We start from the raw sequence: 16298 nt of genomic DNA, 5'->3' as shown, positions 1-16298 counted from the left end.
AAGTGTGAGACCAAGAATTACAAGTATCTTATGTATTAATAATCATATTCTCCAGAACCTCTTCACATGTACTATCCAATTTAATGTCATGACTATCCAGTGAGGAAGGAGAAGAGGGCATGTGGCGTATCTCCATTGAACAGGGGAGAAAACTGAGGCACAGAAAGATATGTGACTGCTCCAGGGTTACTCAGCAGGTCAGTAGGGATGCTGTTACAGACACTGTGGATGAGACCCTAACCCCCCATATGACTGTATTTAAAAACAAGGTCTTTAAAGAGGTAATTAAGGTTAAATTGAGGTCAAAACAGTGGGACCTAGTCCAATAGGACTGGTGTCCTTATAACAAGAGGAAGGGACATCAGGGATGCACCCACACAGAGAATAAGCCACGTGAGGACACAGCAAGAAGGCAGCTGTGTGCAAGCCAAGGAGAGAGGCCTCAGGAGAAACCAAACCTGCTGACACTTGATCACGGACTTCCAGGCTCCAGAACTATGAGAAAATAAATTTCTGTTGTTTTCAGCCTCCCAGTTGACAGTATTTTGTCATGGCAGTCCTAACAAACTAATACAGAGCTGATGCTCAAATTTAGAGCTTCCACTTTCTTGGAAGGAATTTTCTCAAAACAATGAGATACCATTTCTTGTATATCAAATTGGCAATGATTTTTAAAAGGTAAATTTAGGGGCCGGCCCGGTAACTCAGCAGTTACAATCGCACGTTCTGCTTTGGCAGCCCGGGGTTCGCAGGTTTGGATCCCAGGTGCGGACATGGCACCGCTTGGCAAGCCATGCTGTGGTAGGCGTTCCACATATAAAGTAGAGGAAGATGGGCATGGATGTTAGCTCAGGGCCAGTCTTCCTCAGCAAAAAGAGGAGGATTGGCAGCAAGTGTTAGCTCAGGGCTAATCTTCCTCAAAAAAAAAAAAAGGTAAATTTAGTAGTAAGGATGTTGAGAAATGGAGTTTCTCAGTCACCACTGGTGGGAGTCTAAATTGGTACAACTTTCTAGAAGGAATTTGGTAATACGCATCAAAGGTCTTAAATATGTACTCACCAACATTTTTTCATAATAGCAAAACATTGGGAATTATCTATGGCAGATCGTATTTTCTAAAGGTGGAAGCACCAATATAGCCCATTTCCCATGCTCTTCTTACAATGTGATGTTGGCACTCCTCCATTGAGAGGTACGGTCTATTCCCTCCTCTTGAACCTGGACAGACTTTTGTAGTTGCCACAACCAATAGGATACTGTGGAAGTGAAGGTGTGTGGCTTCCAAGACTAGGTTATAAAAGGCATTGCAGCTTCCACCTTGGCCTTTCGGGTAACTCACTGCAAAAGCCAGCCACCATGTCACGAAGACGCTCGAGCAGCTCCGTGGAGAGGCGCATGGGGAGAGGAGCTGAGGCCCCCAGCCTACAGCCGGCACCAACTTGACAGCTGTAGAGTGAGTACCCTTAGAAATGGATCCTCCAATGCCACTTGAGCCCCAGCCAACATCTGACCGCAGCCTCACGAGAGACCTCAAGTGAGAACTGTCTGGCTGAGTCCTTCTCAGATTTCTGGCCAACAGAAACCATAAGAGAAAATAAATTTTTATTGTTATTTTATGTCACTATGTTTTGGGGTAATTTGTTACACAGCCCTATGTAATTAATACACAACTTGTATGTCCATCAGTAGGGGACTATTTAAATATATTACAGTATGTGCAGATACAGTCAAGCGCCACATAATAACATTTTAGTCGATGACAGACCTCATATACTAAGGTGGTCCCGTAAGATTGGCACCATAGAGCCTAGGTGTGTAGTAGGCTGTGCCATCTAGGTTTGTGTAAGTGCACTCTATGATGTTCACACAATGACGAAATTGTCTAACGACACATTTCTCAGAAAGTATCCCCATCATTAAGTGACGCATGACTATAATGAAATACTATACAGCTGTTAAAAAAAATTAGGAAGATCTTTATGTACTGGCATGGAGAACTCTCCAAGATAATTTGTTAAGTGAAAAATGCAAAGTGCAGAATAGTATACAGAGGATACTACCATCTGTGAAGAAAATTATTTATATATATGTGTGTACATAGGCATATTTATAGAGAATACGCCTGTATTTTGTATATGTGTATATATACATACACAGATACTGTAGACATATATAGAATATAGGTGCAAAATATCTCTGGGAAGAACAGGAGACACTGGCAATAGTGACTGCCTCTGGGGAGGGAACTGGGTGACATGAGAACAGAGGTGAGGAGATCCCTTTTAAATTTCGAAACTCTTGAATATACTATTTACTCAAAAATAAGTAGTTTAAAACTTTTAAATAGTGCTTTCTCTTCAACTCAGAAATTTCACTCCTAGGAACTTATCCTTAGTAAATAATTGTGGCAAAGATTTGGCCATAAGGCTGTGTTGCCGCTCCATCTTAAATCATAAAAATGGTAAACCAACCCAACTATTCAACAATAGGAAATCTGTTGAACAGCTTGCGGCACTCGCACACTCTGCCGCGGTGGAAAGGGGCAGTGTAGACAGCAAGTCAGAGCCCAGTGATCCTGATATAGTAGTTGATAAGAAGTTATGAAATGGTACAGCACAATCTTATCTTTAAAGTGAATTCAGCTGCATAAGCGGAGATGGAGATGGCAATTACGACACATCCATAGATGCAGATAGATGTAGAAACCAAAGCGTTAACAGCGATTATCTCTGGGAGGCCCGATTATCGTTCATTTTGTTTTCTTCTTTTGCGTCTATCTGTGTTTTCAACAATAAACATGGGCTACTTTTGGAAAAACACAAATGCTAAAAGTTTCTCTCTTTTTTCCCAAAGATTCATGGATGATCCTGTGAATAACAGCTCCTGGTGGCGAATTTGAAACTTTGTTTTTAAAGATGACAGTTTGTCACGGACAAAGATGATCAGACCTTTATCGTTGGGTAGAGAGGGCTGCCCACTCTTCTCTGAGAAGTCCCAGCATTTTGGTCACAACACTGAGCCCTCCCAGCCGGCCGGCCAGTGGGGGCCACGTCCAGAGGCTGTGTCCCCAAACTACCCCTGATCAAAACTGGCAGGCAGGGGAGACTCCAGGATCGCCAGAGGGAGGTGGTCATCTCTGAGGAGTGGTCTTGGGCCCGGTCCCCAACCTGTATCTCCAAAGCCAGCACAGTTTCACTTCCACTGTAGGGTAAAAATCAGCAGGTGTTATGGGCTGAAATGGTGTCCCCCAAATTCACATTTTGAAATTTTAAACCCCTGGTACCTCAGAACATGACTCTATTTGGAGACAGGGTCTTTAAAGAGGTAATCAAGGTAAGATGAGGTCATAGGGTGGGCCCTAATCCAATACGACTTGTGTCCTTATGGGAAGAGGAGATAAGGACGCAGACAGGTACAGAGGGAGCAACATGAAGACAAAGAGGAGAAGAGAGGCCTCGGAAGACACCAACCCTGTCAACACCTTGATCTCAGACTTGGAGCCCCCAGGACGGTGAGGAAATCCATTTCTGCTGTGGAAGCCATCTCGACAGTGGTACTGTTATGGCCTCCTGAGCGAACGAACGCACCCAGTTTCCTAGAGACACACTTTAATGTAAGATGGACAAAATGGCCTTCATACACAGCAAAGACTATTACCTACTGGTGGTGGCTCAGAGGTATGGGGCTGGTGGTGGTTATGGGGGCCTTGGGTACCCCTACCCCCTGAGGTGCCACCACCGCAGGCTGCATGTTAGCATCCCTGGCCTTTCCAGCAGGCGAGGTGGAAAAGTAATGTCAGCACCCACCCAGCGTGAGGAGCACCCAGGACTTGCCTCGCCATGTGGCTTCCAATTAACCTGTCAAGACTGCAGCCCTGTTTGAAGCTGCAGCCGGGCCCTGAGGCCTCCACCTGGTCTTGCCAGGCCTGTCTCCAGGGACCATTTGGGGCCCTGACACTCCTCTCAGTTCTCTGACTCCCAGACCACCTCTCCCATCTCTGTCACCAGAGATTCTGGCTGCTAAGTTTTGACTCCCCACCGCCATCAGACCCTGGAGCGTGGTTGCTGGTCTGGGGGAGATTGCCTGTCTCCACATCCATGCCCTTAGCCAAGCTTGAAGCCCTGGGCATTCTTCCTCTCAGAGGCCACACCCCTCAAACGTATCCAAAAGCAGACACGTGCCACATCACATATAATTTACATAAACTATAGGCACTGAGTTGCAATTGTCTAGTCAACCTTTTGTAGACATTTAATCATTTCATCCTTACAGCATACTTTCCTAATTTTAGAGCTGGTAATGATCCTGGCTGTGGCTCAGGTGTTTCCACGGATGTTTGAAAAGCTGGCTGGCCCTGGGCACCAGCTGTGGACCCAGCTGTGGGTAGTCCCGAGGGCCCTTCCCAGGAGGTCCCAGCATGCACTGGGTGTGCCTGACCCAAGAGGAGCCCTCCCAGCACCTGGTGGCCAGTTGCAATGCCCCACCCCCCTTCCAGTGCTGCAGGGGAGAAGGAGGGGCACTTTTCCAGCAGAGCTGTCCCCTCTTCCTCTCTAAACTTGCTCCTTGGCTAGCATACACCTTCTCTTGCTTCTAGCAGATTTCCCACTAGGCCAGAAAAGCCAAGGACTGGGAGGTCCTTAGCATCATAGAATCCAAACCTCCTCCCCATTATAGAGATGAGAAAACTGAGCCCAGAGACGTGAGGGTCTCCTTCAGGAACACCGACACTTGCGTGGGATTTGAAAGGGGGCCTCTGCCCTGGGTTGAGGTTAAGATTTAGAGAGTGTGCAGGAGGAACTCCTGAAGCAGAGTGTTTCCACCCTTCTCTGACCATCAGAAGGCTCAGGTTTGTTTTCCTCCCAGGCCAGCGTTTCTCCTGGCTTTGCTGTCTTTCTCTTGCAGCATCCTGCTGAGGCCTTGGGGAAGGCTGGAGCTTTGCCCCAGGTGTTGAGCGTCTAGAGTTGCCAGATACAAAACAGGATGCCCAGTTACATTTGAATTTCAGATAAACAACAAATAGTTTTTTTTAGCATAAGGATATCCCAAGTGTTGTTGTTTATCTGAAATTCAAATTTAGCTGGACGTCCTGTATTTTTATTTACTAAACTGGCCGCTCTCTGAGTGTCACCTTTGCTCTGGGTCAGGCCCCCTCCATTCCCCGTGTCCCCTACGCACACACATCTCCCACACCCCCACACCGCCCACCCTGCCCTGCAGCTGTGAGTTTTCTTGCCACCTCAGCAGCCCATGAGTCACACAGTTGTGGACCTCTAGGCAAATGCTTTTGAACGGAACAGCATCATGGTTTGGGGGAATCCCCCACTGTCCCCATAACGCATGTGTTGGCAAAGCAGAAACCCTAAAACAATGCCTGTAGAGGAAAATAGAAGAGGTGACAGGAGCTCATAATGCCTCGAGGAGGCCCCCAGCCATGTTAGCACTGGGAAGGCAGCTTTAACTAGATGGCAGGCTCTCCACCTCTCAGAGAGGCACAGAGAGCTTGGAGAATCTCAGGGAGGTGGGAGACCAGCCCTTCCCAGCCAGCTCCTCTGAGGGTCTGCTGTTCCTCCTTCCCCGCCTTTCTGAGACCAGGTGTGCTTGGAAGGACGGGCTCGGTAGAGCAGTGTGAGCTGGGCAGGTTGCTTGATGTCGGGGATTGTGCCTTCGTCCTGGGATCACTGTGGGGACTTTGTGTAGGGGGAAATTAAAGCAAGATGCTTCGCACAGTGCCTGGCACACAGTGAGCACTTAACATGAGTGGTGGCTATTGTTATGACAGCGTGAGAACTTCCTTTCCCACCAAGTCAACGGGCCTTCTCAAGAAGGCGCCCTCTCAGTTCTCTGGGCGCCCACAGTTTATCCTCAAGAAGCTTTGGGCCTCCAAAACGGGCACGTCTCCCGGACTGGAACCTGCATTAAGCCAGTGTCACCTGTCAGTTCGTCATCTGGTTAGATTCGCAGTCGCCCGGCAGAGCCCTGAGGAAGCAGGACTCAAAAGAGGTTGGCTTCCAGGGTTGAGATCATAAGTTTTCTACCCTGGATGCTCCTGAGGGAGGGATGTGACATTTCGTGTGCGCGTGCCTGTTGTGGGGGACAGAGAGGGGGCTGGGGGATGTCCCTGGAGGAGGAAGAAAGGAGGGGGCGTGAGAAAGGGCCTGCAGAACACACACGTCTCATTTCCTCCTCTGGAATGTCCACTACCAGCCCCAACAAATGCGCTCTGGTTGGAACCGAAGTGGGAAAGCCCCTGTGGTGGGACCTCCCTCCCGCTGACACCTGCCTCTGCCAAGGGCCCCGGGGTTGGGACACTCCAGCTTCTTAGAAAGAAACTGAAAGCCCTTAGGAGAAACTCCGCCACTTCCCCTTCCTCAGTAAGAGGAACTTGGAGTGGCCCTGACAGGAAAGTCTTGACGGGGCTTCTCGGAAGCCGCCACCGCTGCTCTACGGAGGAAAACCGCAGGCCGGAGGCCAGGCCAGGGGCCAGCGGGAGCAGGGCTAGCCATTGACAAAGTCAAGGCCTCGGGCGAGGCTCGAGAGAATTGGGAAGCTGCCGTTTCCTCTTCGGCACCACCTGCCACCTCGTCTTTGGGGGGGGTCTCCATGCTGTTCCCCTCCCTCTCAGCTGCAGGGGGTTCCCTCCCCACTGTCCACCAGCCCTCCGACTGGATGGTCCTGTGTCAGTCCTCTAGAACCCCCTGCCGCGTTCACCGCCCGTCACAACTCACCGTCTGGTTCCCGTCCCCTCAGAGAGGCACTGACTCTCGAGTGGGGGAAGTCGGGGTGCCCGGGGGGGCACAGGGAGGTTTGCTCTGGAACAGCCGCGCCCTCTGACCTGTCTCAGGGGCCTAGCAAGCTGAAAAGAGGCATCTACGGGGCACACGGGAGCCTGACTTAGCGGTGGCTGCTGTTTGCCCCCCTCATTTCTAGACCGGACACAGGCTTCTCTCTGGGGACGGGGGTGCCTCTCCCCACCCCAGACGCGTCCAAGCACAGCCGCTGCAGCAAGAGGAGACAGTGCGCAGGGAAAAATCGCATCCAAGGCCCAGCCCAGAAGGGGCTGAGAGAGGCCCGGGTCCTAAGCTTTAGGACAAAAGTGTTAATATGGTACAGCAGCGTGCTCCCCACTGCCTGCGGGGACAGAGGCCAGACCCTGCGGCCTGTGCATGACACTCTGCCAGCGGCCCCAGCTCCCCTCTCAGCTCCTCCTCCAGCTCTGCTCTGCTGAGCCCCTGCCTCCTTCACCCAGCCATCTCCCGCTCGCCTGAGAAGACCCAGCGGGGCATGGATTTCCTGGGGGGTCTTCACTGCTCCCAATCTCAGTCCAGATGAATTAGGGGCTACCTCCATGACCTCACCGGCTGCATCCTTCCCTGGACCCTTATCCACATCACCATGTGATTGCCTCATCTCTTGACCATCACCAGCCTACAGGTGACCAAGGGCAGCAACTGTGGGCTTGGCACATCTCAATGAACATTTGATGAGGGAATAAATGAGAGAAGTTAGTGCTATCTGCCAGGCCGTGTGGCTGAGAGCCCCACATGCCCACCAGACCAGACATCCACATGTGGATGTGTATACCCACGTGCAGTGGGAGGAGACACGTGCATATCTGTCACCGTGTCCCTGAGATCTGTCTGTGGGTCCCAGTATTTATCCGCCAGCATCACCGACGTTGTCCTTCCGGCCAGCAGGCGGCGCTGCTCTCCTCCTCTGCCGTGTTTGTCCATCCTGACCGCCACTGGCTGTCATCACTGGAGAGGCCTCCGCAGGCACACAGCCCACCTCCCTCACTCCACGGAGGGACCAGGGCTGCCTGGGTCCCATGGGCAATCAGTCTGGCTTTCCAATAGAGTAGCCAGGGCTCTGACACCACAGTGCCCAACTCCAGTTCACCCCGTGTCCGTGGCACTCTCTATGCCCAGTGCCCAACTGGACCCCACGTTGAGCCTGCAGTCCAGGCAGCGGCAAAGCACAGAGGTTAAAATAAAAGCATGGGCTCATGGTCCCAGCGCTGCCTCTGGCAGGCTGTGTGACCTTGGGCAAGTCCCTTAAACTCTCTGAGTTCATTTCTGTGTCTGTTAAGTGGGAATCGTGATGATCTGTAAAATGAAATAATCAGCGTAAAACATGGATCACAGTGGGGCTGTACCATCAGGCAGTGGTTCTCAAACTGTAGCCCTGGAGGGCTTGTCAAAGCAGGTTGCCGGGCCCCACCTCCAGAGTTTCAGATCAGTGGGTCTGGGGTGGGACCTGTGAATTTGCATTGCTGATGAGTTCCTGGATGGTGCTGATGCTGCCTGTCTGGGGACCAAACTTTGAGAACCCCTGGTTACAGGATGCTCATAGTCAGTCAGGGGAGACACCAGGATTATACAAGGGCACAAAGGCAGAGGCCTCCTCCAGACGCAATGGAAGCAGAGGAGATGGAGGGCAAACTCTGAGGGCTGCAGGGGCCAAGGAGGAGGTAGACACACACACACACTCCAGCTGTGGCCTGGGCTGTAGGAGGGGGAGAAGGAGGGGCCTCTGGACCGGCTCTGCTCTCTCCCGCCACAAGGCCGCAACCCTCAGCCCCGCCCCCGGCAGTGGTGCTGGAGGAGGTGAGCCCAGGGGCCGGCTGGCGGGGCACCAGGCCTGCCCGGCTCCACGTGGCTGCTGCCGTTCCCTGGAAGGGACAGGGCAATTGGTTCTCTGCCCCTGGCTTGGCCTCTGCTGTCCTTCCTCAGCTTCTGGGAACTCACATTACCTTTCTCCTTCCTTTTTGAATACTGCTTTTTAATCAAATTATCATAAAGGCAATGCATGTCTGTCTTAGAACATTAATACAATGCAGAAAAATGTAAAGAAGAAAATGAAAATGGCAATCCATGATCCAGTCACTCGGAGATAACTACTGCCAGTCCATTTATTTCCTTGTCTGTGTCTCATGCACAATATTGTATCCACTTGACATTGTAGTATAAGCGCTGTCCTTTGACATTAAAACTCTTAGGAAGCATGAGCTTAAGGGCAGCGTAATAATCTAGGAGAAGGTCTTTTTTTTTTTTAAGATTGGCACCTGAGCTAACAACTTTTGCCAATCTTTTTTTTTTTAATTTTTCCTTTTTCTCTCCAAATCCCCCCGGTACATAGTTGTTTACCTTAGCTGCAGGTCCTTCTAGTTGTGGCGTGTGGGACACCACCTCAACGTGGCCTGATGAGCAGTGCCATGTCCGCACCCAGGATCCGAACCAGAGAAACCCTGGGCCGCCCGCGGCAGAGCACTCAAACTTAACCGCTCCGCCACTGGGCCGGCCCCTAAGTGAAGCTCTTGACGCATTAGGCACCGCCTGCATTTCAGGTGACTTCCCCAGGGGAACTTCCTAGAAAAGGACTCAGTGGGTCAAAGGGCATGAAAAGTTTTAAGACTCTTGATACATATGGACAAACTGCTTTCCAAAAAAGCCATGCAGATTGACAGTCCCACCAGGGGTGGGAGGATACTGGCAGGTGCTGGGCCCAATTCATGACATTTGAGAGGAAACTAGGAGGCCCAAGCTGCCGAGGGGTGGGAAGGGGGCCCAGCACTGGCCAACCTCCGTGTCATCCCAGGCAGTACCATGTTCCAGGTGAAGGATGTGGCCCCTCAGGCCAGAGATGGCCTGGGCAGGGCTGGCCTCCTGTTCTTGGAGCCAGGGTTGCCGTTGACCCCTCACTCTCTCTCACACCTCATGTCCAGGCTGGCTGCAAATGCTGTCGGGGCTACACGTCCAAAGGTGACCACTTCTCCCCACTCCACCACCACCAACCTGGCCCATCTCTGCCCAGATGAGCTCAGTAGCCTCCTCATTGTGACCTGCCCCCACGCCACCCCTACCCCATTAGAGGCTCTTCTCCAAACCAGCCAGAGAGACCCTTTGAAAACTTAGGTCGAATTAAGTCAATCCCCAGCTCAAAACCCTCCACATCTCCCATCTCTCCAGGGATAAAAGCAAAGACCTTCCTACGACCTCCAAAGTCTTTAGGATCCAGGCCTCTCCCACTCCCGTGACCCCCTGACCTCACTTCCCACCACCCCCTGCCTTCCCTATCCAGCTCCCTGGTGCTCCTCAGAGCAGCCCAAGCACACTCCTGCCTCAGGGCCTTTGCACCAGCTGTTCCCTTTGCCTGGCATGTTTCCTCAGAGACCCACAGGTCTTGGTTGCTCAAATCTCATCTCAAAAACAACCGTAGGCAAATATGACCTATCTTGGAAAGGCCCTCCCTGACCACCCCGTCTGAAATAGCACCGGCCGCTCTTCACTCCTGGCCTCGCGTCCTGTTCCCGCAGGAGCGCTGCTCACTTATTTCATTACCGTCTGCTTTCCCGCAGGGAAGAAAGCTCTGTGCGGGCAGTCCTGGGTCTATTTTGTCCGCTGCTGTGTCTCCAGTACCTGGCCGACGGCCTGGCGCACAGTAGGCGCTCAGCGAATATCTGTCGAACGGATAGTTGAATGAGAGTCTGCCATCTGGGGATGTGTGTGGTCTCCCCTCCAAACAGGACCTTGCCACCTCTAAGTCACAAGCTTGGGACAGCGCCCAGCTGATAGAAAGTGCCCGAGAGGTGTTTGTCAGACAAACGAACACACGAAGAGAGGAAGGAACTCGGGGCAGGGCACGAGAGACGGCTGCACGAGGCTCGGGAGACTGGCACTCTGGGTGAGCCCCTGCCACTCACAGTCATCGACGCCTCGGGCAAGTCACTTCACCTCTTTGAACCTTGGTTTTGTCATCCATAAAACGGGCGTGATGATACCTGTGCTGCCAGGATCACAGGGCTGTCGTGAGGATTAACTAACAAATGTAGGTCACCAATGCACAAAGACAGCCCTGCTCGAGCTGCAGCTCCTTTGTCGACACCCACCCTCACCCCCACCCACTGCCTTCTCCGCTCGCCCGCGGAGCCCTGCGCAGAGGTGTGCGGGTCTGAGGGCCCTGCTGGTGTTCTCATGCGTGGTGTATTTACAAGACTGCCCATCCCGCAACTGTGCGTCCTTGAGACAGGGGCCGGGTCTCACCACCTCTGCACTCACCCATCAGGCACTGGGCCCCTCGGACATCTGATGACTGACCAACACATCCCTTGAAAGCTATAGACGTGTGACAGGGATACAAATGAACAAGAGTGGGGATTTCAGACCTGGACAGGGGGCTGGGGTGAGGCAACCCAGCTAGGGGGTCTTTGGGTTTGGGGACAGAAGGGCCGTCTGGGGACTCAAGTATGCCGAGCTGAGAGGAAGGCAGGGAGGTGCTGATGGACCGGCTGCGTTCGCTCTGGGCTGGGGCCTGGCCGGCCTCCTCCCCAGACATCAGCCACATCTCCTGGGCTGCGGGGTGGAGGCCTGGCTCCCCAGCTGCATTCCTCGCTCTGTGTACCCATGATCTCACCCGGGCCCTGCAGCCACCCACGGGGCAGGAGGCTTTGCCCCGCTCTGCAGATGAGGAAACAGAGGCTCACGGAAATCGATGTCCTGCCCCTGGATGGGCATCTCTGGTGGGCGCACAGCTCCAGCGGGGCAGGCGCAATGTGGTCAGAGAGGCCGCGTCACTGTCCAGTTGGGCTTAAAAAGCTCCATTGATGCTGTTCACACACTTAATAACCCCTAGTCAACTGGTCAACCGACTCTCCTAGGGCTGCCCATGGGTGTCGGCCAGGCCCGGCTGCCATCCCTCTGCAGGCTCCGTGCCCCAGACAGGGCTAGCTGACAACAGGCCCTGCCCAGGAGGGGCGTGGGACGCGGAGAGCGAAACTCCTTTAGGAAGGAAATCTCGCCAGCGTCTCGCCAAGGCCTGGGGGTGGGGGAACCAGGCAGGTGAGCGACTCAGTCCTCAGGAATGGGTGGGGTCTCCCGGGGAGGCAGGTACTTCCTCCTGCCCCAGCCCAGGGTCCTGTTCAATCCTTACTGAGGAGTTTCCTGGCGACAGGCAGTGACCTGTCGGCCGCCAGTGTGGGAAGCGGCTTGGCGTGGCGCTCACTGTCTCATTAGCGGTGATTCACCTGGCTCTCAGGGGACCCGGCCCACTGCCCGCCAGAACCAGCTCAACCAGCACCCGTGGAGGGGCAGAGGCCTCGTTCGTCAGCTCTCGGTCCTCCCTGGCACCCAGGGCAGAGCCTGCCTGGCACACTGTCAGAATTCAGAATTCATTCATTCAATCAACAAATATTCACTAAGCACCTACTGTATGCCAGGCAATGTGCTAGGTGCTGGGGAGACAGAGGGAACCAGGCAGACCTCAAGGGGGAAAGACAGACAGTAAACAAATAAATAAGTGAATCATACAAGCTCTTGAAGATGGTGAGTGCAACAGAGAAAAATAAAGCAGGGAAGAGTACAAGATGGGGCTGCGATTTTAAATAGGGTGTTGGGGTGAATCTCTCTGAGAAGGTGATATTTGGGCAAAATCTGATAAAGAAGAAGAAGGGAGCTGTGCAAACAAGGGAGGGAAAAAGTGTACCAGGAACAGCAAGTACAAAGGACCTGGGGTAGGAATGCCAGGGGTGGGTATTTAAGGAACAGCAAGGAGACCACTGTAGCTGAAGCAGAGCTGGCAAAGGGGAGAGCCGTGGAAGAGAGGGTCAGAGAGCTGGGGGTGGTCCAGACTGTGCAGGGTCCTAATGGCCTTTGTAAGAACTTCGGGCTTTTACTCAGCTGAATCCTGTCAGAATGCTCTAAAATCCCCCCGTCGAACCCGAGACCAGCTGCCCAGGCTTCTTCTGCCTGGCTCAGAGCTCAGAGAGCTAAGCCAAGGGTCAGGGCTGTTTACTGGGCAAGTCCTGGAAGGATGAGTTTGCTGAGGAGAGGATTGCTCCTGTGGAGAATGTGTAAAGAGGAAGATGCCCATTTGGGAAACAAGTATCTACTGCAGAGGGATGTTTTGGGGAGAGGAAGAGAAGGGAGTAGAGGCTTAAAAGAAAAGTAGGGGGGCCAGCCCCATGGCCGAGTGGTTAAGTTCGTGCACTCCACTTTGGCGGCCCAGGGTTTCGCTGGTTTGGATCCTGGGTGAAGACATGGCACCACTCATCAGGCCACATTGAGGCAGCGTCCCACATGCCACAACTGGAAAGACACACAGCTAAAACGTACAGCTGTGTGCTGGGGGGATTTGGGGAGAAAAAGCAAAAAAAAAAATGAAGAAGAAGATTGCCAACATTTGTTAGTTCAGGTGCCAATCTTTAAAAAAAGCCAAAAAAAAAAAAAGAAAAGAAAAGTAGGGCCAGTACGAGACAGCCTTGCCCAGTTCCCCACCCCCTCAAGCCTGTCCTTCTAGTCTCATCATATCTGGCACTCTGCTCCAACCTCTCTCTCAGCTCTGGGCCTTTGCACGTGCTGTCCCCTCTGCCTGGGAATCCTCGCTGTCCTTTGCCTGGTGAACCCCTACTCATTCTCCATGAAGGGATCCCTGAGTCCCCAGAGCGGGTGCTCCTCCCACATGCCCAACGGGCCCAGCACGCCCCCATTTATGCATTTTCACACTGAGTCATACCTGCCCGCTGAGGGGTCTCACTTTTCCAGGAGACCATGGCCATGGACCACAATGGGATTTGCTCACCTTTACGTCCTCTGAGCCTGACACAGAGTAGGTGCTAAAACAGATGAGTCCATGAACAAATGCTTGCCGGGATTTGGATCCCTAAGAGGTGTAGGAAGAGAGTGACAAGATAAGATTCACATTTTAGGAAGATGACTGACTCAGTGTGGGTTGGGGGTGGGGAGATTGGAGGAGGGTAACAGCTAAGAGGCTACTGCAATAGTCCAAGCAGGGGCAAGAGAGAGGCGAGGAAGAAAAGAACCAGGGTGCCAAGTGCTGAGAGTGAGAGGAGGAGCAATTTTTGGAAGGGACATCAACAGTGGCCCTGGGGGTGATAAGAAAGAGGGAGGAGAGGGTGGGGCCCAACTTTCCCTCTATTATCTTGTGTCCTTCCCTCTGTCCTGCCCGTGGACAGATACCACATCCTCAGACACAATATAGCACAGTGGCTACGGGTACAGGCTTTGGAGCCCCGACTCTGGGTTCAAATTCTATTTCTACCACACACTTGCTATGTGACATTGGGGCCAGTTCACTCAACCTGTTTGCTCCTCAGTTTACCCATCTGTAAGGCAAAGATGATAACCGAGAATTAGTTACTGCATTTCACTGATTCTAAGATTCCCATTTTAACTTTTCTGAAATCAGGGTGTCTTATAATCAACGGCATGTCATAGATTAATTGGCAGCATTCTTTAATGGGACAAAAATAATGGTATATCTGAAGACCAATGGAGCCTTAGATTTGATGAAAAACAAAAACACGTGGTGAGACCAGTACCTGGCATGTTGTAAGGGCTGAATAAATGTTAGCTGTTTTATTACTGTCATTATTTGCTTTCTGGAATATTGTTCGTCATACAAGGTAACAAACACCCCATCGGAATAAAGAGACAACTATAATCTGGAGCTAAAAGACCTAATTCATAAATAGACATAAGGGTGAAAAAATTTTAGTAATTTCCCCCAAAAAAACACCCAAAGCCTGATGCTTTCTCTGAAAGATCCCATAGAATTCTGCCAAAGTTCCAGAGAAAACTTTAGAAATTCCTCCTTTACGATGGGGACCAGAGATTCTGGCTCCCTGACCGGCAGGGGGAAGCAGGGCATGTCCCCGCATGACTTCGGGGCTGTTCCCTGTGTCCTTGTGAATTTCCCTGAGTCACCATTACTCACTGCCCACAATCGGGCTCTGCTACCTTTCAACCAGGAGACCGATGCCCTGGGATCAAGGGCCAACCTCAAACAGAAATGCGATTGTGGAATGTTCAGCACGGGCCGTAGACTGTCTCCGGCTCTGGGGAGCAGGGTGACCCTCGCCAGCGTCTTATTTTTGGCCTCCCGGGTTGGGTTCCTGCCTACTGACTTGGCAAATCCCGGGCGACTCGCCTTGTTTTCTCTCCTCACTTAAATACATGTCTGGAAAAAGCCTCCACCCCCACAGGCCCTGCTGTGTGTGGAAACGGTGACGGGCCTGGAGGAGGAGAAGCGAGGCGGCTGGCTCGAGAGCCTCCCTCTGTGTGAGGGGGAGCAGAGTTGGCCCAGGCTGGCGCTCTTAGGCCCAGCTGCTGGGGTCAGTGACACTCCCAGGGACCAGGCCTCTGTGCCTTCAGGCTCAGCCAGCGCCCCCACTCCAGCCCTCCTTCTCTCCTGCTCTGTCTGTGTTGACAAGAGACCATCTCGGCCACCCTCACTGTCAGGCTCACACATCTCTGGTGAGAGGGGCAGGTTCACTCCTGGGTTGGGAGGCTGTGAGCCTGAAACCCAAGAAGCTGGCCCGCAGAGGCACGTGCTGAACGGCAAGGGGCTGGATGGAAGGAGCTCAGGGCCCCCAGCCAAGGTGCCTGCTCCTGCCAGCTCTCAGCGGAACAGGAGGCAGGACAAGTGTGCCCACAACAGCCTTCCAGGGAAAACGAGGGGCCAAGCGGTCAGTGGTGGGTCTCTTGGGAGGCCCTTTGGACACGACAACTGCCCTCTCTCATGGCCTCCAGACATCAGGCTACTTCTTCCAGTGCCAGAGCTCACCCCTGCTGCCCTCAGTCTGATGGCGTCTTCATCCCAGAATGCTAAGTCTCCGGCAGATCGGTCCATTCATGAGTTCTGCGGAGCCTCTTGTCCGGGCTGGGGTGGACACCGGGACAGTTTCCAAGCCTCAGGACACCCTACCCCACCCCACCCCTCCATTTGCCCTGGGAGGGGGGAACTGACAAAGAGGAATGTGGGGCTCCCCATTCCCCAGCCCGAGAGTCACAGGAGTCCAGAAAAACAGGGGCGGCATCGAGAGGGGCTGGACGTGATGCCCCCTCTCCCTCAGCTCCACCAGGCTTTGATAGGAACCATCCTTATTTCACGTGAAGGCGCTTTGCAAATGCAGTTTCCAGCCTCTGCCCACATGGAGAGCACGGCTGCCCACCTTCCCCGCTCCATGTCAGGTCTAAGAGCTGTCTCCTTGTCTGTCTCGTTCACTACAGCGTGACTTCCTGAAGGCAGGGTTTTGTCTAATTCATCCTTGATTGCACAGCGTGGGCACAGAGGAGGCATGCCCTGGGCACGGTGGAATGAAAACTCTGTGTGGTACCTCGTTGTTGCCTGTGTCAGCCTGCGGGGACCGGCATTACCATTCCCATGTATCCTCCCCGTTAAAAGACGAGCAGACTGAGGCCCAGGGAGTTTAAGAGCCTTGTCTGGGGCCACACAGTTAACAAGTAGCAGACCTGGGCCTTTAACCACAGTCTGTGAAACTCCAG

The 16298-nt window shown here is 52.8% G+C and overlaps 1 long non-coding RNA gene across 1 annotated transcript; it reads right to left on the bottom strand.

Annotated features, from left to right (window-relative positions):
• Positions 1 to 2106: 2106 nt before the first annotated feature.
• Positions 2107 to 10659, bottom strand: LOC124227470 (uncharacterized). The gene is made up of 2 exons (XR_006885483.1): positions 10338 to 10659; positions 2107 to 3201 (listed from the first exon to the last, which is right to left on the bottom strand). It is a non-coding gene; the product is annotated as an uncharacterized LOC124227470 (long non-coding RNA).
• Between the last annotated feature and the right edge of the window lie 5639 nt (positions 10660 to 16298).

The sequence above is a fragment of the Equus quagga genome, chromosome 15, assembly GCF_021613505.1.
Source record: "Equus quagga isolate Etosha38 chromosome 15, UCLA_HA_Equagga_1.0, whole genome shotgun sequence".
NCBI lineage: Eukaryota > Metazoa > Chordata > Mammalia > Perissodactyla > Equidae > Equus > Equus quagga.
This window is presented reverse-complemented; position numbering and strand designations above follow the sequence as displayed.